Source organism: Martes martes (assembly GCF_963455335.1).
Source record: "Martes martes genome assembly, chromosome: 8".
Taxonomy (NCBI): Eukaryota; Metazoa; Chordata; class Mammalia; order Carnivora; family Mustelidae; genus Martes; species Martes martes.
The window spans coordinates 68,311,782-68,334,540 of NC_137895.1; the positions used below are offsets into that span (position 1 = coordinate 68,311,782).

A 22,759-nucleotide genomic window follows, 5' to 3' on the forward strand; every position below is an offset into this window, starting at 1 on the left:
TAACTGGAAGATATTTTAGATACTATTAACTTCCTGTAATACTACCATCATGTTACATGATGGTTCATTCCTACTGTTGCTATATTAGGTTACCTTAGGGAAGGCTAATTTTCAAGTCTAAATTGTATACAATAAACACAGAATACTTTTGGCAGTTATGTCAAAATTATCTTTCCAAATCTTCTTTTCAGTGTAACATTTAAAAAATTGAAACTTTTGTATTTATTTGTTTCTCTTACTTATCCCACTATACATACTCAAGACTTGTCATCAGTGCTTCTGTTCTGGGAGGCTTGGAGAGGCTATTTGTTTAAGGTCATCGTGTTAATATATGATGGTAGGAGATGGTTTCTATTCTTATTAAAAAAAAATTGAACCCTTGTCTGAGTAGACCCTGATGTTGTGTATGTATCTACTTTCCTCTAACCAGTCACAACCCCAGCCTGAGCCAAAAGGAATGAGCCATAACTGATTTAGCTATGGACATGTGATCCAATTCTGGCCAAGGAGGTAAGTGTTGTAATTCCCATTTCACAGAGCAATCAGTGAGGCTAAACTGGAACCCAGGTGCCTTACCACCAGGCCAACCATTGTCTTTCTTCTACACATGGGAACACTCATGGAGAGCATGCTTATTTTATAGAGCATTTGAATATTTATTTGCCCTCTGCATTATACTCTATTATTGAATAACAAGTAATCCCAAGACTTTGCTACTTGCAACAACAAATATCCATTGTCCCACCCAATTTCTGAGGGTCAGGAAACCAGGAGTGGCTTAATTGCTGTGAGTTTGCAGTCAAAGATGCCTCAGTAGGATATTTTGAGGCAGCATCCAGAAACAGATAGATAGAGAAAATAAAAATATATATAAGGATTTGGGTTAAATATTCTCTTAAATTTTTTTCTCAGTCTTTATATTATATCAAAAATTTCCCAATCATAATCTGTGATACCTTAAGGGAAAAGAGAACAGTTATTATAGAGATCTATATTTGGTATTTATCACACTATATTGCAATTATTTATATAATGTGTAGTAAATTATATCATTATATGATAATAATGATTCTCCCTTTAGACAAGGAGTCCTCAATATTGGCCACAAATTAGAATAATTTGGGAGCTTTAAAAAACATACTAATACATGGACCTCACTTCCATGTAATTGAATCTGAAACTGTAGGTATGACTTCCAAGAATTAGTAGTTTTTAAAAGCTTCCTGGGAGATTCTAATATATACCTAGGATTGAGAATGACTGTTCTCTTAATTAATTTTTACCTGTGTGTTTGTTTTATATACACTTTTGGGAATCTAAGGAAAACTATGGATCCCTCTCCCTAGATAAATGTGATCCATACGTTCATGAAAATATTTTGTGTAATTTCAAGGGATTGCACATTCCTGATTTAGGCTGTGAGCTTTTCAATGATAGAAACTCTATTTTTACATTTTTGTAGATATATGTATTTTTTGGTATGAATCTCTCTCTGCTTTACTCACCTCTACTTCAAGAAGTGAGGGTTTGAGTCCTGACGTAAAGACAGACATATAAACCAACAGAATAAAACTGACAGTTTAGAAATAAACCCAAACATCTATGGTCAATTGATTTTTTTAATTTCTTTTTAAAAATCTTTTTGAAAAAACAGTTCTATATAAGCATTACAAAATGGGAACATGTTCCATTGCACTGTACTATTGTGTCTTTAATGTAGCTTCTTCTTGTAAGAAGTGTTCTTAAACTATTTGGTATAAACATTACAAAATGTGTATATGTAACACACACTGAAATCTCACTGTGCTAAATTTGTATTTAATGTAGCTCCTTACTGTTTTATTTTTAATTTGTTTTGGGTTTTTACTGAAGTAATTAACATCCTGTGTTATTTTAGTAGTATGTATATGGTACAATGACTCAACAATTCCTACATTCTCAGAGCTTATCAAGATAAGTGTACTCTTAATCCTTTTTATCTCTTTCACCCATCCCCCCACCCACCTTCCCTCTGGCAACCACCAGATTTTTCTCTGTGTTTGAGTCTTTTTATTTGTATCTTTTTTTTCTTTGTTTATTCATTTGTTTTGTTTTTTAAATTCCACATGAGTGCAATCATATGCTGTTTGTCTTTCTTGACTGACTCATTTTATAGCATCATACTCTCTGAAACTATCCATGTTGCAAATGGCAAGATACCATTCTTTTTTTATGGCTGAGTAATATTTCATTATATATATAATTACATATATATCATATAATCATATAATACATAATATATTATATACGTGTGTGTGTGTGTCTGTGTGTGTGTGTCTCATATATTCTTTTATCCATTCACCTATTGATGGAAACTTGGGTTACTTCAACACCTTGGTTACTATAAATAATGCTGCAATAAACATAGGGGTGCATGTATCTTTTTAAATTAGTGGTTTCATTTTCTTTGGGGTAATACTCAGTAGAAGATTATTGGATTATATGGTGATTCTGCTTTTAATTATTTAAGGAACCTCCATATTGTTTCTCACAGTGGCTGTACCAGTTTGCATTCCCACCAGTTTGCATTCCCATGAGGATTTCTTTTTCTTCACATTCTTGCCAACACTTGTTATTTCTTGTGTTTTTGATTTTAGCCATTCTGACAGGTATAAGGTGATATCTCATTGTGGTTTTGGTTAGCATTTCCCCGATGATGAATGATGCTGAGCATTTTTTTCATGTGTCTATTGGCCATCTGTATATCTTCTTTGGAAAAATGTCTATTCAGGTCCTCTGCCCATTTTTAATTGAAAAAAAATTTTCTTTTTGGTGTTGAGTTGTATATATTTTTTATATATTTTGGGATATTAACCCTTTATCAGATACATCATTTGCAAATATCTTCTCCCATTTAGTAGTTGTCTTTTGTTTTGTTGATGGTTTCCTTCACTGTGCAAGAGCTTTTTATCTTGGTGTAGTCTCAATGGTTTATTTTTGCTTTGGATTCCCTTGCCTGAGGAGACACATCTAGAAAAATGTTTCTACAGCCAATGTCACAGAAATTACTGCCAAACATAGGCCAATTGACAATTAAATCAAGGGTGCCAAGACAATTAAGTAGGAAAAAGATAGTCTCTTAACAAATGGTACTAGAGCAACCGGATATCCACATGCAAAATAATGAAATTGTACCCCTACATCATACCACATACAAAAATTAATGTAAAATGAAATGACCTACTATATGAGTTACAACTATAAAACTTAAATATTCAGAATATATACAAATTCTTAGAATGCAACAACAAAAAGACAAATGACCCAAGGAAAACGTATACAAAGCATTTGATAGATTTTTCTCCAAAGAAGATAGACAGATTGTCAATAAACACCTGAAAAGATGTTCAGCATCATTAGGCATTGGAGAATGAAACTTAAAACCACAGAGATGCCACTTCATACTCAGTAGGATCATTATAATTAAACACACACATACACACACACACACACACATACACATGCACACACATAAAATGAAGAATAAGGAATGTGAGTGTTGAGAAGGATGTGGAGAAACTGGAACTTTTGTGCAGCCCCTGTGGAAAATAGTTGGGTGATTTCCCAAAAAGTTAAACATTGAATTGCCATATGATTCTGCAATTCCATTCCTGGGTATTTATCCAAAAGATTTTAGAACAGGTACTCAAATACTTGTATATGGATGTTCATGGAAGCACTATTTACCATAGCTAAAAGGTGGAAACAACTCAAATATCTGACCACTGATAATTAATAAACAAATGTGGTATATACTTACAATGGAATACTATTTAGCCACAAAAAGAATAAAGTGTTGACATATGCTACAGTCTTGATGAACCTCAAAAACATGCTAAGTCAAAAAACAAAAACAAAAACAAAAACAAAAACAAAACATGCTAAGTCAAAGAAGCCAGACAAAAAAGGTCATATATTGTATGATTCTATTTATATGGAATGTCAGAAATAGGTAAATCTATAAAGACAAAAGGCAGATGGTTGGCTGCCAGGAGCTGGGGGGAGATAGGCATAGTGGTTGATTCCTTAATGGGGTAGGAAGTTTCTTTTGGGATGATGAAAATGTTTTGGAACTAGATAGAGGTTGTGATAGCACAACATTTTGAATGTATTAAATGCCACTAAATATGCAATCTAAAATGGTTAATTTTAAGTTATGTGCATTTCACCTCAATTTAAAAAAATAACTGAGGCAGTCCCAAGCAAACTGGGACAAGTTGGTCATCCCATTCCTTGTAATGTGAGAAAATTTGTATGAAAAATAACTGACTGGGGCACCTGGGTGGCTCAGTGGGTTAAAGCCTCTGCCTTTGGCTCAGGTCATGATCCCAGGGTCCTGGGATCGAGCCCCGCATCGGGCTCTCTGCTAGGCAGGGAGCCTGCTTCCCCCTCTCTCTCTGCCTGCCTCTCTGCCTACTTGTGATCTCTGTCTGGCTTGTGATCTCTGTCTGTGAAATAAATAAATAGCATATTAAAAAGAAAAAAAGGAAAATGACTGAGTTATTCCTTGAAACCATCTAAAACATTTATTGGAACACACTAAGAGCTCAATGAATATTAGCTACTATTTAAAAAAAAAAAGAAGTGGGGATTTGAGGCAGTTTATAAAAATACTGACTTTGTATCCTCAGCCCCTTGCAGTTTCTGACACATGGTACACATTTTCTTAATGTTTATTAAATTGATCCAACTGGGAATTCTCTAGAAACATTCAAGAATGAGTTATATATCTCAACACTTTGGATCTCTGAAGGTTGGCTCATGGATGCCTCAGAGGAGAATGAAATTTAGCCAATAGCTGTAATTGCATACACTATTTCATACAAACATTGAAAAATTAATGCAATAAAACAACTGATATGGTATAAAGACCCATATTTAGCTTTCTATGAGTAATTTTATACAATTAGTAATTAGTCCTCTAATCAAGAATTTGAAAGACCTCAACGTGAGGCAGGAATCTATCAAAATCCTAGAGGAGAACATAGGCAGTAACCTCTTTGACATTGGCCACAGCAACTTCTTTCAAGATATGTCTCCAAAGGCAAAGGAAACAAAAGCGAAAATGAACTTTTGGGACTTCATCAAAATCAAAAGCTTCTGCACAGCAAAGGAAACAGTCAACAAAACAAAGAGGCAACCCACGGAGTGGGAGAAGGTATTCGCAAGTGACACTACAGACAAAGGGCTGATATCCAAGATCTATAAAGAAGAACTCCTCAAACTCAACACACACAAAACAGATAATCACATCAAAAAATGGGCAGAAGACATGAACAGACACTTCTTCAAAAAAGACATACAAATGGCTAACAAACACATGGAAAAATATTCATCATCATTAGCAATCAGGGAGATTCATATCAAAACCACATTGAGATACCAGCTTACACAAGTTAGAATGGCCAAAATTAACAAGACAGTGAACAACAAGTGTTGGAGAGGATGTGGAGAAAGGGGAACTCTCTTAACACTGTTGGTGGGAATGTAATTTGGTGCAGCAAACTTTGGAAAACAGTGTGGAGATTCCTTAAGAAATTAAAAAAAGGCTACCCTATGACCCTGAAATTGCACTATTGGGTACTTACCCCAAAGATCTAGATGTAGTGAAAAGAAGGGCCATCTGTACCCCAATGTTCATGGCAGCAATGGCCACAGTTGCCAAACTGTGGAAAGAGCCAAGATGCCCTTCAACAGATGAATTGATAAAGGAGATATGGTCCCTATACACTATGGAGTATTATGCCTCCATCTGAAATGAATACCCAACTTTTCTATCAGCATGGATGGGTCTGGAAAAGATTATGCTGAGTGAATTAAGTCAAGCAGAGAGAGTCAATTATCATATGGTTTCACTTATTTGTGGAGCATAAGGAATAATGCGGAGGACATTGGGAGAAGGAGAGGAAAAGTGAGTTGGGGGATATTGGAAAGGGAAACAAACCATGAGAGACTGTGAATTCTGAGAAACAAACTGAGGGTTTGGGAGGGGAGGGAGGTGGGGGTTTGGGTGAGCCTGGTGGTGGGTATCATGGAGGGCATGTATTGCATGGAGCACTGGGTGTGGTGTATAAACAATGAATTCTGAAACACTGAAAAGAAATAAAATTTAAAAAAAAAGAATTTGAAATAGGTAAATCCCATGTATAATTTCTGAAAGTCTCCTCAACTTGAATAGCACAGAATTCCAAGGAAAACAGGGAGAATATCATCTCTAAATATAATGGACTCTACTTCAAATATTGCATTAGTACCTTTCCAGATTGTGAGTTTGTCAAATTATTTGTTTCAAAGCTCACAGACTTAAACTAGGACAGGATACATGAAAAGGAGCAATGCCATTAGAGAAAGCATTTATGGGGGAGGAGACTGTGCTAGTACTTTTAGACCTCTACTCCTATTTTTAGCACTATGGTATCCAACAATGTATTTCTGGATACTAAATTAATGACCCTTCCACATATTACCAGTACTTTCCTCTGAGAAGCTCAAAATGTGCCGTGTCCTGAGACTCATTATAGTTCTCACATGGTTACTTGTTATACCAGGTTGAGAGGAATTACAGTATTTAGTTTTGTAATCTCATTTTATAAAGCAGACATTTCGTGGCTCCAACAGGATCAACGATGAGGTTATTTGTAAGTGAATTTCTGCTTATGGCCACTTCTGACAGAAAAAAAACTATAGAATTAATCCATAAAAAGAGAATTAAATAGAATTCTTGACCTTCCCCTCCCAGTCCTCCCCCAGTCCTTCCCCTCAAATCTGTTTTCCATTGTCTGATCTTACTCTTGTCAGAGCATCCCACCCCCAGCCACCCAAATGCTCAAGGCTGCAACCTGGAAGTCACTGCTGAGTCTTCCTTTCCTTGTGTGGCCATACCCACTCCATCAGCAAGCCACATCTCTTCACTCTTTCCATTTCTTTGGCCCTGTTTGGTCCTGATGGCCACCTCTCTTACCAAGACTTCTGCAACAACCCTTCCACTTTGGCTTTTGACTCCTCCAGTCCATTCTCTGTAAGACAACCAGAACAATCTTTGCAGAAAGGGAATTGGTCACTGTGGGTGTTTGTTCCTAATTCCTTACTGCCCTCGCACTCTTTCTACCTCAGGAGCAGTAGTGTTGGTGTTTTTCCCCAGGAAATGCTTCCCCATCTCCCTATGTCCAACTCCTCATTTGGCCTTGAATATGCTGTCTAAAGCAGGTCTCTATCATCAATACACACAACAGCCATTGCTACCTTCTAGCCCTTATTTGTTTCTTTCATAAAATTTCCAATTTTATACTTATTATTGCTTATTTATTTGTTCACATTCCTACCTTTAGAATGACAGTTCCATGGTAGTGGAGCTGCATCTTATTGACAGTAGTGTCTCCAGTGGGTCAGTGAGCCTTATGGGTCCTTCCCACTTTCTCTGCCTCTTCTCCCACAACCCCACCCCTCGAACATCTGAATATTTGGTAGGTGCAGATAAAATAATTGACAGAGGTTAAATACTGTTTTATTTACTGCAAAGAGGATTTTCTTATGTCCTGTTAACTTTTCTTTTCCCCTGAATCTATGTGTATATGGGAAAGACGAAGAAGGTAGGAAAGAGTTGTATGGAAGAGTTCACATAGTTTCTCTCCCAGTCTGTGAGATGTGGAAATGAAAGCCTCTCAACAACCTCAGAAGAGTGGCTTCCATTTTGTTTTGTGTTTTTTTTTTTAATTTTTTTTTATTTTTATTTTATTTTTTATATTTCTTTTTTTTTTTAATTTTTTATTTATTTTCAGCGTAACAGTATTCATTGTTTTTTCACCACACCCAGTGCTCCATGCAATCTGTGCCCTCCCTAATACCCACCACCTGGTTCCCCCACCCTCCCACCCCGCCCCTTCAAAACCCTCAGGTTGTTTTTCAGAGTCCATAGTCTCTCATGGTTCACCTCCCCTTCCAATTTCCCTCAACTCCCTTCTCCTCTCCATCTACCCTTGTCCTCTATATTATTTGTCATGCTCCACCAATAAGTGAAACCATATGATACTTGACTTTCTCTGCTTGACTTATTTCACTCAACATAATCTCTTCCAGTCCTGTCCATGTTGCTACAAAAGTTGGGTATTCGTCCTTTCTGATGGAGGCATAATACTCCATAGTGTATATGGACCACATCTTCCTTATCCATTCATCCGTTGAAGGGCATCTTGGTTCTTTCCACAGTTTGGCGACCGTGGCCATTGCTGCTATAAACATTGGGGTACAGATGGCCCTTCTTTTCACTACATCTGTATCTTTGGGGTAAATACCCAGCAGTGCAATTGCAGGGTCATAGGGAAGATCTATTTTTAATTTCCTGAGGAATCTCCACACTGTTCTCCAAAGTGGCTGCACCAGTTTGCATTCCCACCAACAGTGGAAGAGGGTTCCCCTTTCTCCACATCCTCTCCAACACACGTTGTTTCCTGTCTTGCTAATTTTGGCCATTCTAACTGGTGTAAGGTGGTATCTCAATGTGGTTTTGATTTGAATCTCCCTGATGGCTAGTGATGATGAACATTTTTTCATGTGTCTGGTAGCCATTTGTATGTCTTCATTGGAGAAGTGTCTGTTCATATCTTCTGCCCATTTTTTGATATGATTATCTGTTTTGTGTGTGTTGAGTTTGAGGAGTTCTTTATAGATCCTGGATATCAACCTTTTATCTGTACTGTCATTTGCAAATATCTTCTCCCATTCCGTGGGTTGCCTCTTTGTTTTGATGACTGTTTCTTTTGCTGTGCAGAAGCTTTTTATCTTGATGAAGTCCCAGAAGTTCATCTTTGCCTTTATTTCCTTCGCCTTTGGAGACATATCTTGAAAGAAGTTGCTATGGCTGATATCAAAGAGGTTACTCCCTATGTTCTCCTCGAGGATTCTGATGGATTCCTGTCTCACATTGAGGTCTTTTATCCATTTCGAGTTTATCTTTGTGTACGGTGTAAGAGAATGGTCAAGTTTCATTCTTCTACATATAGCTGTCCAGTTTTCCCAGCACCATTTATTGAAGAGACTGTCTTTTTTCCACTGGATATTTTTTCCTGTTTTGTCAAAGATTATTTGACCATAGAGTTGAGGGTCCATATCTGGGCTCTCTACTCTGTTCCACTGGTCCATGTGTCTGTTTTTATGCCAGTACCATGCTGTCTTGGTGATCACAGCTTTGTAGTAAAGCTTGAAATCAGGTAACGTGATGCCACCAGTTTTATTTTTGTTTTTCAACATTTCCTTAGCAATTCGGGGTCTCTTCTGATTCCATACAAATTTTAGTATTATTTGCTCCAGCTCTTTGAAAAATACTGGTGGAATTTTGATTGGAATGGCATTAAAAGTATAGATTGCTCTGGGCAGTATAGACATTTTAACGATGTTTATTCTTCCCATCCAAGAGCATGGAATGGTCTTCCATCTTTTTGTGTCTTCTTCAATTTCTTTTAGGAGTGTTCTGTAGTTCCTCGAGTACAGATCTTTAACCTCTTTGGTTAGGTTTATTCCGAGGTATCTTATGGTTTTTGGTGCTATAGTAAATGGAATCGATTCTCTAATTTGCCTTTCTGTATTTTCATTGTTAGTGTATAAGAAAGCCACTGATTTCTGGACATTGACTTTGTATCCTGCTACATTACTGAATTGCTGTATGAGTTCTAGTAGTTTGGAGGTGGAGTCTTTCGGGTTTTCCATATAAAGAATCATGTCATCTGCGAAGAGAGAGAGTTTGACTTCTTCCTTGCCAATTTGGATACCTTTTATTTCTCTTTGTTGTCTGATTGCTGTTGCTAGGACTTCTAATACTATGTTGAACAAGAGTGGTGAGAGTGGGCATCCTTGTTGTGTTCCTGATCTCAATGGGAAGGCTGCAAGCTTTTTCCCATTGAGGATGATATTTGCTGTGGGTTTTTCATAGATAGATTTGATGAAGTTCAGGAATGTTCCCTCTATCCCTATACTTTGAAGCGTTTTAATCAGGAACGGATGCTGGATTTTGTCAAAAGCTTTTTCTGCATCAATGGAGAGGATCATGTGGTTCTTCTCTCTTCTCTTATTGATTTGTTCTATCACATTGATTGATTTGCGAATGTTGAACCATCCTTGTAACCCAGGGATGAATCCTACCTGGTCATGGTGGATAATCTTTTTAATGTGCTGTTGGATCCTGTTTGCTAGGATCTTGTTGAGAATCTTAGCATCCATATTCATCAGTGATATCGGTCTGAAATTCTCCTTTTTGGTAGGGTCTTTGCCTGGTTTGGGGATCAGGGTGATGCTGGCTTCATAAAAAGAGTCTGGAAGTTTTCCTTCTGCTTCAATTTTTTGAAACAGCTTCAGGAGAATAGGTATTATTTCTTCTTTGAAAGTTTGATAGAATTCCCCAGGGAATCCATCAGGTCCTGGGCTCTTGTTTTTTGGGAGGTTTTTGATCACTGCTTCAATCTCGTTACTAGATATCGGTCTATTCAGGTTGTCAATTTCTTCCTGGTTCAATTTTGGGAGTTTATAGTTTTCCAGGAATGCATCCATTTCATCTAGGTTGCTTAGCTTATTGGCATATAACTGTTGATAATAGCTTCTGATGATTGTTTCTACTTCCTTGGTGTTAGTTGTGATCTCTCCCTTTTCATTCATAATTTTATTAATTTGGGCTTTCTCTCTTTTCTTTTGGATTAGTGTGGCCAATGGTTTATCGATCTTATTGATTCTTTCAAAAAACCAGCTTCTAGTTTCGTTGATACGTTCTACTGTATCTCTGGTTTCTACCTCGTTGATCTCTGCTCTAATCTTGATTATTTCCCTTCTTACGTGTGGAGTTGGTTTGATTTGTTGTTGATTCTCCAGTTCTTTAAGGTGTAGAGACAGCTGGTGTATTCTGGATTTTTCAATTTTTTTGAGGGAGGCTTGGATGGCTATGAATTTCCCCCTTAGGACCGCCTTTGCTGTATCCCATAGGTTTTGGAGTGAAGTGTCTTCGTTCTCATTGGTTTCCATAAATTGTTTAAGTTCTTCTTTGATCTCCTGGTTGATCCAAGCATTCTTAAGCAAGGTGGTCTTTAGCTTCCAGGTATTTGAGTTCCTTCTGAACTTTTCCTTGTGATTGAGCTCCAGTTTCAAAGCATTGTGATCTGAGAATATGCAGGGAATCATCTCAGTCTTTTGGTATCGGTTGAGCCCTGATTTGTGACCCAGTATGTGGTCTATTCTGGAGAAGGTTCCATGTGCACTTGAGAAGAATGAGTATTCTGTTATTTTAGGGTGGAATGTTCTGTATATATCTATGAGGTCCATCTGGTCCAATGTGTCATTCAATGCTCTTATTTCTTTATTGATTTTCTGCTTCGATGATCTGTCTATTTCTGAGAGAGGCGTGTTAAGATCTCCTACTATTAATGTATTCATATCAATATGACTCTTTATCTTGATTAATAGTTTTCTTATGTAATTGGCTGCTCCCATATTGGGGGCATAGATATTTACAATTGTTAGATCATCTTGGTGGATAGTCCCTTTAAGAATGATGTAGTGTCCTTCTGTATCCCTGACTACTGTCTTTAGTTTAAAATCTAATTTATCTGATATGAGAATCGCTACCCCGGCCTTCTTTTGAGGCCCATTGGCGTGAAAGATGCTTCTCCATCCCTTCACTTTCAGTCTGGGTGTATCTTTAGGTTCAAAATGGGTCTCTTGTAGACAACATATGGATGGGTCCTGTCGTTTTATCCAATCTGCAACCCTGTGTCGTTTTATGGGTGCATTTAGGCCATTCACATTGAGAGTGATTATTGAGAGATACGTTTTTATTGACATTGTGTTATCTTTGAAGTCTTTCTTTCCGTCGATTGTCTCTATATTTCTGTTCAATGCTATTCTTAGGATTTTTCCTCTTTTATAGAACCCCCCTTAATATTTCCTGCAGTGTCGGCTTGGTGGTTGCATAGTCTTTCAAGCCTTGCCGGTCTTGGAAACTCTTTATCTCTCCATCCATTTTGAATGTCAGTCTTGCTGGATAAAGTATTCTTGGCTGCATGTTCTTCTCATTTAGTGCCCTGAATATATCTTGCCAGCCCTTTCTGGCTTGCCAGGTCTCTGTGGACAGGTCTGACGTTATTCTGATGGGCTTTCCTCTGTATGTAAGGAGGTTCTTTGTCCTAGCAGCTTTCAAGAGATTGTATCTACAATTATGATTCCTCAATTTTACTATGAGGTGCCTGGATGTTTTTTTTGAATTTATAATCTTGGGGGGGGACCTTTCTACTTCTAGTACATGAACACTTGTTCCATTCACAAGATTGGGGAAATTTTCATGAAAAATTTGTTCCACTATATCTTCTAGACTTCTTTCTTTCTCCTCCCCTTCAGGGATTCCAATAATTCTGACGTTGGAACGTTTCATGGCATCATTTATTTCCCTGATTCTGTTTTCGTGGCTTCTAAGCTGTTTGTTCCAGGCTTCCTCCTGATCCTTTCTCTCTATTTGTTTGTCCTCCAGATCACTAATTCTATCTTCTGTCTCAGTTACCCTAGCTTTTAGAGAATTTAGATTAGATTGGAACTCATTGAGAGCATTGTGAACCTCATCCCTGGTGGCCTTCAGCTCTGCCCTAACATTATGAACCTCCTCTCTGGTCGCTTTCAATTCTGCCCTAATCAATTCTGTTTGGTCATCCATGGCTTTCTCCAACCTAGCTATTGCCTGGATAATTGTTAGCCTGAATTCTCTTTCTGACATATTGTCTATGTTGATAGCCGTTAGCTCTGTTGCAGAAGGCCCATCCTCTGTATTTTTCTTCTGTTGGGGATTCCTCCTCCTAGTCATTTTGGTGAGAGATGACTGGACAGATGTAGCTGGATGTATTGACCATGGTGCAGTCAAGGTGCACCCTGGAACGCTTCTGAGCACTCAGGATTCCCCACCCAAATGAGAGAAAAAAGAAAAGAAAAAGAAAAAAGAGGGAGAGAGAGAGACAGGAAAGAAAGGGAAGATAAAAGTGAAGGTTCAGCCCAAATGGGCCCCAGGGTAAGGTTTATGACGTATACAAACAAAAACAGACAAACAAAAAGACTGATAAAAGTATATGACAAGAGAAAAAAATATATATATAAGCAAAAAAAAGGAGGAGCCTCGTCAAGAAGAACCCCAAGTATAAGATTTATATACTATCCAGACAAACATAAATACACAGAGACACTGGCAGAAGAAAAAGATGGGAGCATGGTTATAGATTCTCGGTGTGGGCGAGGAAGGTTATTTTGATTCTTCCTGGATGTATCTTGATATCTTTGTTAAAGGACTCAACTTTCCTAAGAAAAAGGGGGATTAAAAATTGGTTCACCTATAGGGGTAGCATTGCTTGGAGAAAGGGGGTTACCTTGAAGTTTAACTCTATATGAATATTAGAAAATAAAAATAAAAAAGGAATAAACTGGACTAAACTAAATTAAAAATTTTTTTAAAAATTAAGAAAATAGAAAAGCAAAAGAAAAACACATGTGTATGTATCAAAAAATTCAGGTTAGAAGTTTATCATGGAATTTGATGTACTGGACATCTCACTGTGATGGTAAATAGGTTAAAAAATTATCTATATAAAAAAAGAAAAAAAATGAACCAGAATAGTGGGAAAGAATTAAAAATAAAAGTTGTATCTATGAAGTAGTGGTGGTTGTTCTCTTGTAGTCTTTTTTTTTTTTTTTTTCCTGATTTGTTTTCTGGGGGGGGGGGGGGGGCTGCCACGTGGGTTTTCAGTCAATGATGTTCCCTGAGTTAAGTCCTCCCAACCCCCTCAAGGGGGTGGGCTCTGAGAAAAACGTTTTTTTTTCAGGTTTTTGTTCTCTGGAGGTTTTTATGTTTGTTCACTTCTTTTCTCTCGCCTTGACAGCTTTTGATGGTTTTTGGAGGTTTAGAGGAAAGAAAACTGCACCCCAACCTCCCTCTCAGAGAGAAGCCTCAGTCTGCTCCCCTGCAGGTGCTGCAGCCGCTGGGCCGCTGGCAGAGCAGGTTCTGAGTCACGGTCCCTGGGGACGCAGGATCTCCTGCTTGTACGCAAAACCAAGGCAGCTGTGGCTGTCTGGGCAGCTCCAGACCGCCAGAGACGTTCCAAGCAGGGATCGCACACTGAGATTTTCCCGCTGGCTGGGGCTGAGAGCTCAGGTCTTGCGCGCACCTCTCCCAGGGGATGGTTTGGGGCGCGGCGCCTCCAGCTCTATCGGCTCTATCGCCGCGTGGGTCTATCACCGCGTGGGTCCCAGAACACCAGGCTGGGCGTTCGTGCACCTCTCTCAGGGGAGGTTGAGGCACGCGCGCATCTCCAGGAAGGTGCGCGTTCTGCCGTCTGGCGTGGCCCCAGCCCCTCACGGGAGCCGGACTCCACCCGTTCTCGGGCGCACTGGCGGCTCCGGGACAAAGACCAGGTTTCTCCGCCGCACTCTCCGGCTCAGCGCCAGGGGATGCTGCCCTGGGTCTGGGGACTTAAGCCCCTATCCCTATCCGCCCCGATTCCCACAATTTCCCCGCGCGAGTCTTTGCTCTTTTGAGTGCTTTCAACAAGACTCCAAGTTAATGCTGGTCCCCAGATGCCGGGCACTCTCGTATTGGGGTATTATTTTCCAGTCGGTCGCCTCTGGTGGCTCCCTCCCCCTTTTGTTTATCTTCCGATATCAGTCCGACGTTCCCACTCCACTTTACCTGCCCACTGGCGTCTTCTGGCCCCCGTAGAGATCCAGACGTGTATAATTCTGATCTCAGGCTGATTTCATGGGTGATCGGAGTTCTTTGGTAGGTAATCAGCTCACTTTAGGGTGCAGGTTGAAAAGGCGCCTCCTCCTACTTCCCCGCCATCTTCGAGTGGCTTCCATTTTGTATTAAGTGTGCCAGGTTGGACTTGACATTAAAATTTACATCAGTTTATTATTTATTTTCTCTCTCATGACATTTTGTCCTCCTTTCACCAGATGTAGTCCATCCCTCCACTCTGTAATGTGCCTGCTGTGTGATTCAGCTAGTTTTTTGAATACTGTTAGTCCATGAAAAGCCATATCTTTTAAGTTACTTCCCAAAAGAAAGCATGTCTCTGGAAAACTTCTGGACATAGCAAAGTTAGTTTAATTCTGGATGAATTTCCAGAAATGACAGGATCATTTCCATATGGGTTCTTTGGGGGACAGCTTTTGGAGAAGCTTTTCAGACAATTAACATGGAAAATCTCTTTGCTCATCAGTTCTCCAGGTTGCAGTGATACTTACAATGTTTATGAAGGTCAAAGGACGACCTTCAACAATTAATATTGCTTTATGATCTTACTTTCTGGTTCCTAAGTCATTTCTCTGAAAACACTTTATGGCCTGCTTACCTCCATCACCACCTTTGTGTACATATTACTTCTGTACTCTTTGATTTATTGTCATTCATTATGGGTCAAAACTTCACCATAAAAAAAATAGTAGAAAGAGCAGTTACAACACAGTAAACATTACATGTTTTAGAACCTAGTTAACTTAGGAAAATCAGGTAGAGTACTCTTTGGCAGAGGGTTTTTGTAATGTGATGGTGGTGCACTAATGCCCTTTAGCCAGATGTATATGTACCATATGGTATGTTGGCTAGATTCCATTGACTGAGAATGTACCACCTAGAGCATGGGTGGAGTGGGCTAGGAAATATATGTATGCAAACACACATACACATATTTGTAATATACACATATTTATACTTTTTAAAGGAAAGAATATCGGAGAGTTACAGACATTTAATGCAGCTTCACCATGTGCAAGTTTATCAAATTGGGTCTTTATGTATTACCCTAGATATGAATTTCCAGAAAATGCTTAAGTGAGTGCTTCCAACAAATTATAATAGGCTTAGATAGTACATTTAGTGTTTAATTTCTTTCTGCAATGGAGAACGTAGAAGTTGGGATCTGTCATCCAATTGATTCCATTGAGCACTGTTGCCTCTCAGAATGCAGTGAAACTTAGTTATTTTTTACAATGAAACAATTGTTTACAATTTTAATTTACTTTGCCATGTTGTTTCTCACAAATCATCTATATGTCATCTTCTCAGTGCCATGTGGTTACATTTAATTAAATCCTAAAGAAGCAGAACCAGCAAAGTGTATTATCATTATTCTTCATGGTACATTGTTGGCTAAGTCCTTTATAATAAATGTGTAACATAAATTACGCATTGTGAATATTGATGGAACTATCCCATAAAGAAACTGAGATTTTAAAAATCTGAACAAATAATACTTCATGAGAAAACTATCTAGCTTATAAAAGGGAAATGTATCAGATAATGGATTATAATTATTAAGTGAATGAACTTGTTGAAACACGAATTGGCTATAAAATGTCATAAAATGTAGCAGATTATACTTTTTTTGAAGTCTTGCCAGATTTTTAAAAAATGGGTTTATACATTGCTTTAACGAAGAACTCCTATAGGCAGAAAAGAAATTAGGACTTGAACATGCCCATCATGCTTCATTCTCTGGTGGAATTTTCAGATCGTGACTGGGTTTGTTTCATAATCAGCTTTGGTACTCAATGGCTTCTTTTATTATAAAACAGAATTCTTGCCTAATACAGCCCTACTCTCCCCTTCGTTTTCCTTGCCAGTTTCTGGAGTTACAAATGCATTTAAACAATGATTAAGTCGTGCTGCAACAGGCATGGGAAATAAATGAACAACCACAACAAGAAATTGCTAAGCTTGGGTCTGAAATCCTAGCTTTAGAGAAAAAAAATGAGATCAATAATGCTCAAAAGTGTGACTTGATGGAAAATTTGAAATAACTCCACTGGGTTTCATACCTGCTGTTTTATCCTTGCTCTTCACGGAACACATGAATGGTTGGTATTATGGAAAGCATTATGAAACAATTACTTGCTACTTTTAACTATGTAATATTTAGAAAGTGTCCAGAAGCAACTGTCAATCTTTTTTATTACTGGGCTAGTAATAATTAATAGTAATAATAATTAGAGAACTGAAAGTTAATGAATGCAATAAAACAACTATATGACTTAAAATTTGTTTTACAATCAACCCTACAAAGAGGCAGATAAACCCTAGGTGTCATTGAACCTTCAGATCCCATTGTAAATATGTAGCTATTTTTTATTTACTTCAGGACAAGAAACTTCTTAATCTTCCTCTACATATTATATTAATTTCCCCCAGACTAACTCAGTGTACATTTCTCAGCAAAGAAAACCAAGTTTTTGACTTTGGTAACTTACCAAAATGAGATACTTTTTCTTAGAATCATGAACTGGCTAAAATTCACCAACAATATGAAAGTGATGTAATTATCACGAAGCATTGCTATAAACTCCTTTAATCAAATATTGTTAGATAAGAAGAACAATTCTTTTTATCTAAGGATGATTGCCACTGAACTGAACACTTGAAATTGTTAAAATGGTCAATTTTGTGTTATATATAGAGTTTTTTTTAAAAGCCCCCCAAAAAGAATTAGAAAAAGTATAATTATGCAATGTTCACTTGGACACCCACCACTAAAGTTAAGAAGAAAACACTACATTTAATATTGCTGTCAACTCACTTTTCTCTGCATAGCGTATCCCTGTACTGGCCTGAATTTTGCATATCATTCCTTAGCTATATCACTTAGTCTCACATGTCAAAGAGTTTTTAAATGGAATTTTACTTCATGTATACTTCTGCAACAGCTTTTTGTTTAATCTTTAATTCCTAAGATCCATTCATATTATTCCATGTAGCTGTACATGTATTTATTTTCACTGTTATGTAATATCCTATCACACAGCTACACCATCATCTATGTATCTACTTATTGTTGATCTGTTGATTGATATTTGAGTTGCTTCTCTTTTTAGCCCCCCCCTTTGTTTAAGTTATTAGACTAGTGTTGCTATGATCCTTTTTTTCTCTCTGTATATGTGGACAAAATTGTCCCTATGGCATATATCAAGGAGTAAAACAACTTTCTGGATAATGTCAACGTGCCTTACAAAGTTGTCTTATTTATCCTCCCACTAGACTTGTGTAAGTGCTTGAGTTACTTCATATTCTCACCTGACTTGTAATATTTTCTCAGTCTCATATATGTAACATGGTAGTTCACAGAGATTTTTTTACCTCCCTGATTTCTAATAAGACAGTATATCTTTTTCTTTGTATTGGCCATTTGTATTTACCCTTTTGTGAAGAGCCTGTTCAACCCTTTTGTTCATTTTCTATTGGATTCTTTTTTTTTTTTTTTTTTCTGATTAGCTTACAGAAGTTCTTTCTGTGAGTTATGTGCATTACAAGTCTCTTCTCCCAATTTGTGACTTCTCTTTTCACCCTCTTTTTGGTGTCTGATGAACCATTCTTTTACTTTCTATTATGGATAAAGTCATGAGGGAAGGGAAAAAAAAATACTTAGTTTTCTCAATTGAGTCTATTTCTTGTCTCCTAAGTTATTCAGGGTCTGTCATCCAGCAAGTTTGAGTTCATTTTTCTATCATTTGAAGGTAGCGGCTACATCTGAGCTTTCAGCTGCATCTCAGTTTTCATTAAACGGTTTTAGGGTAGTGTTTTAGCTCCACCTGAAGCAAATGATGGCTTCATCTATTTCCCTATCCCACTGCACAGCATGTATTCAGTAGCCACACAACCTGACAAACATAGGGATGCTGTCTTTATTTTCTAAGTCAAGACTCTAACATTAGGAGCACCACTTTGTAGTCAGACCCAGTTTCACACTTCCTCCCTCCCTTTTCAGATGTATGAGGTTAGATAAGCTCTCCAGGCTTCAACTTCCTTATCTCTATTTTGGGACTAACAAGAACTACCTCATAGGCTTTTTGAATATATTTTATTACATAATCTATGTAGAGTACTCATCATTTAATACATGCTCAATAAATGGTAAATATTAGTGATATTATGATTACAAAATAAATCAGTGTACCAAGAATCATTGCAGAGAGATACTTCAATTTTATTAAAGTAAAGGAATAGAAATTTAAACTCCAGGGAAGGTAAAACTAACTCTAATCAGTTCTTAGGAGCAGTAGGACAAATGAGTTGGTACTGTAGCATTAGGGCCATAACTGTAAGGTGAGACAAGTCTATGAAATGTTCTAGCCTTCTCCCCCTGCCTCCAAATCTCCATTATACTTCTAGCTTAATCTAGCTGTGTCACAAAGGAATAGAGTAATTAGGAATTTGGTGACACAGAGGACATTTAATTCCCTTAATGCAAACGGGGTCCTCTTAGAGGCTAGCCTGGAATACTTTCTCATCTCTCTATCCATGTTGAGCTCATGAGCAGCGCAGAGATCTTGTGATGTAGCTAGCCCTCAATCATGGATGAAAAACACATTATTGCTGCCCTTAAAGAATTTGTAATCTAGTTGAAAAGATAGCATAACCCTTTTAAAACAACTGGAAACTAATGAAGAAAAGGTAATTGTCAAATTGTGGCTTTTATTTTAATAGCTACATCTTGAAAATAGTTAATTGATATAGTTAAATCATTATTATTGAAATTAGTTATTTGTTTTGAAATTTATCATTTATTTAAAAAAAGCAAATGTGATTTTAATTCAATATTTTGTTTCCAGTTTAAATGTCATCAGTGATGACCCAGACTTGATACTGTGTCAGCTTCAAGTTAATCTGCTATATTTTCTCTGACTCTGTTCATTATTTAAAAGTGGTTCACTTGATTGACAGGAAAGGTGGATCAATTTGTGGCAGCTTAAGTGAATTAATCTGATCAAGGTTACCGACAAACAGGTAGTCATTTTCATAGACAGAGTGGAAATATTTAAACTTGCAGTTTTATACTTTCCTTCCCACTGCTTTTCCAGCTCAAGTGAAGTCTATTTTTGTCTGGGTAGTTTAAGTAAAGCATCATGTTAGTGACAGGAATGGTTCTCACAGGGAACATGAACCTTAGCTTCTCAGTGACACCCTGTGCCTGTCTTTCTCCTCCAGGATGCTTTCCTGCTTATCAGGGGAACAAAGACAAGTGAACATAGGTCCCACTGTGCTGCTGTGCCTTCGAAAATACCTGTGAGATAGAAATCAGGGTTTCCATTTCTGAAGCAATTGCAACAACTCTTTAGCCCAGAGGATGGGTACAGATAAATTTGCAAAACTCTTTCGCAAGTAATTTTACATTAAGATACCCAGTAAACAAAACTGCAATGACTGAAAACAAAACAAAACAAAACAAAAGCATCTCTTACTCCTTTGTAAAATTTAGGATATATCTCTACTTATACAACATGTTCCGAAATAAATCTATTACTCGCCTTAGGTGGCAAATACAGATATAAACACCTACCTAGCAAAATCTTCCTCTCTGAGTTTATAAACTGCCTTGTTTCCAAGAATACAGTTTAGTGATAGTATCAGCTGTCATACTTATGCCATCATTCACACAACAATTGAAATGATATGCTGTGTACTCAGCTAACTTAGGACAGGATGCTTATTGTCTAGCCAGGAAATGAGGCTTCTGACATTCTCTTTGGCTGTTAAAGATAAAACACTTAAATATGTTTGATAGCTCCTTGCTGAGTAAACATCTTCATGGACAGTACACGTTTGACAATCTTTCCTGAGTTCACTAGAAAATGTGCACTGCCTCTGACCACAGTTGAAAAGTAAATGTGTACAACAAGCCTGCTTTCATTTCCTAAAGAAGGTGTCTGCTTTTAAAAACAAAAAATTCTAATGAAAATAGACACTCTAAAAAGAGATAAACCAGAGTATTGATTTCCACTATAATTCTTGTGTTGTGTTCAGTGAAGCAAATAATTCTGAAAGTAATTAGGGCATACCACGTCTTTAAGGTTTTCATATATTCAAGTATTTTTCTCATGTGCTCCCTTCTAAAATAAAATTACTTAGTAAAGAATTAAAACTTATTGAAATTGAATGTGAATCTGAATTTGTTTTATACTGAGAAAGGGAGGAACCACTCATACTGATATGTCCATCATTAAAAAAAAATTAAGGATTTGTTATAATTTTCCTAAAGGATCTACCTTTAGAATCACCATTGGAGTTTGTGAAGAATGGATGGCCCAGTTATTTTTTTTTCTTACCAAGATATGATTGACATAAAACATAAGAGTTTTAGGTATATGGAATGACACAATTCTGATAAAGGCAGTTGACTAGGTTCCTGGTCTTGTTTTTGCTCTTTCAACTCAGGAGATGATGTCACCTTTACTGTTACTTCTCTGGCTATTTGACCCATATCCATCAGGCTTCCAGATAAAGAAACATTTCCAGAGATTATGGCTTTTGCCTATGGATGGGTATAAGTCAGTTATTAGCATCAGAATGTTGGAGAGTTGTCATCTTAGAAGCTAAGAGATTCAAGATGGCAAATGGCTGCTGGTTGAGTTTTTAGATGTTTTCTATGATGCTGAGCTAGAGACACAAGCCATTATTCCTCCCCACTCAATTACTGGATTCTAGCTTCTTCCTCACTTCTCAGAGTGTGGTGGGGGAACAATAGCATCTTTGGCACCTGGAAGTTTGTTAGAAGTGCAAAATCTCTGCTCCCATTCTAGGTCTACTGAATCAGAATCTGCACTTTAACAAGATCTCTAGCTGACTTACAGCCACATGAAAGTTTGAGAGGCACTTCTTTACTATATCAAATAGTCATTCTATTTGGTCTTTTCTAGCCCCCACCCTTTGCCCTGTTACTTCAAGCACTTCTAAATAGTCTTCACTATTGAATTTAATTATGTAGTAGATGGGACTTAATGTTAGATTCTGCCTTTTCAAGGTAGAATATGAACTGAGGATTAAGGAAACACAATATAAAAACTGGATTATTCATAAATTATGTCTTTTACATTCTGAGTCTGTTACCTTAAAAATATATTCCTAATGGATTGGTCTAGTCAAAACTACTGGATAAATACAATACATATTACATTATAATGATTACAGTAATAATGTCCATAAATGAAACAGTTGAATGAGACATTCTTTTTACCTCTGAATTTCTGTATTTTGTGTTTTTATTGGTGTCATAATTGCCATCACATTGGGAAAGAATCAGTTTGATTTAAATCTCAAGAAAATAGGTGAACAGATGTCAAAGTCTTAGGTAAACTTCCTGAGGATAATGTTTTAAGCATTGAAAAGTTTTAATGAAAATTTTCCTTCTTTCCTTTTGTTGAAGCTGGATAGTTGGATTTGTTATGTGTCACACAAGTCTGTGGCACAAAGGGCTTGGGTTTCTTTGGGGGAATGTCACGGTTCTGTTGGCTCAGACCACGTTCAGAATCCTGGGAGAATCTCATTCAACAACCCTAAGATAGCACGGCTGATGGTGATATCATCTCAAATCTCTGCAAGCACATTATATTTAGAAGTGCTTAATGTTTTATGGAAAGAAAACAAAAAATTACTCAATAATAAGCAAATAGGAAAATTACAGGTACTCTAACATACCACAATGAAAATTGTTTACTGTGTGCTAATCACTATTAATTATTTGACATACATTGTCTTCAATAATAGGTGGGAGCAATTACTTGTACTTTAAAGAAACTAAGGCTCAGAGAAATATTAAAACTTTCCCAGGATTATATAAATAATATGTTATAGAGCTCACATTCAAACTAATGAGTAATTGTCATTTCAGGCATTAGGAAAAGACAGCCACATATAGACCACTCCTGTAATATTCCTCAGCCT

At 37.3% G+C, this 22,759-nt stretch overlaps 1 protein-coding gene across 1 annotated transcript in view; it reads left to right on the forward strand.

Moving 5' to 3' along the window:
• The window catches only part of LOC308347079 (uncharacterized protein), a gene marked incomplete at its 5' end in the record, with an annotated part of 318,527 nt that overhangs the window by 150,134 nt on the left and 145,634 nt on the right, over positions 1–22,759 (forward strand). The window contains one exon of the mRNA XM_080810237.1: positions 431–510. The remainder of the gene's footprint in view (positions 1–430; positions 511–22,759) is intronic.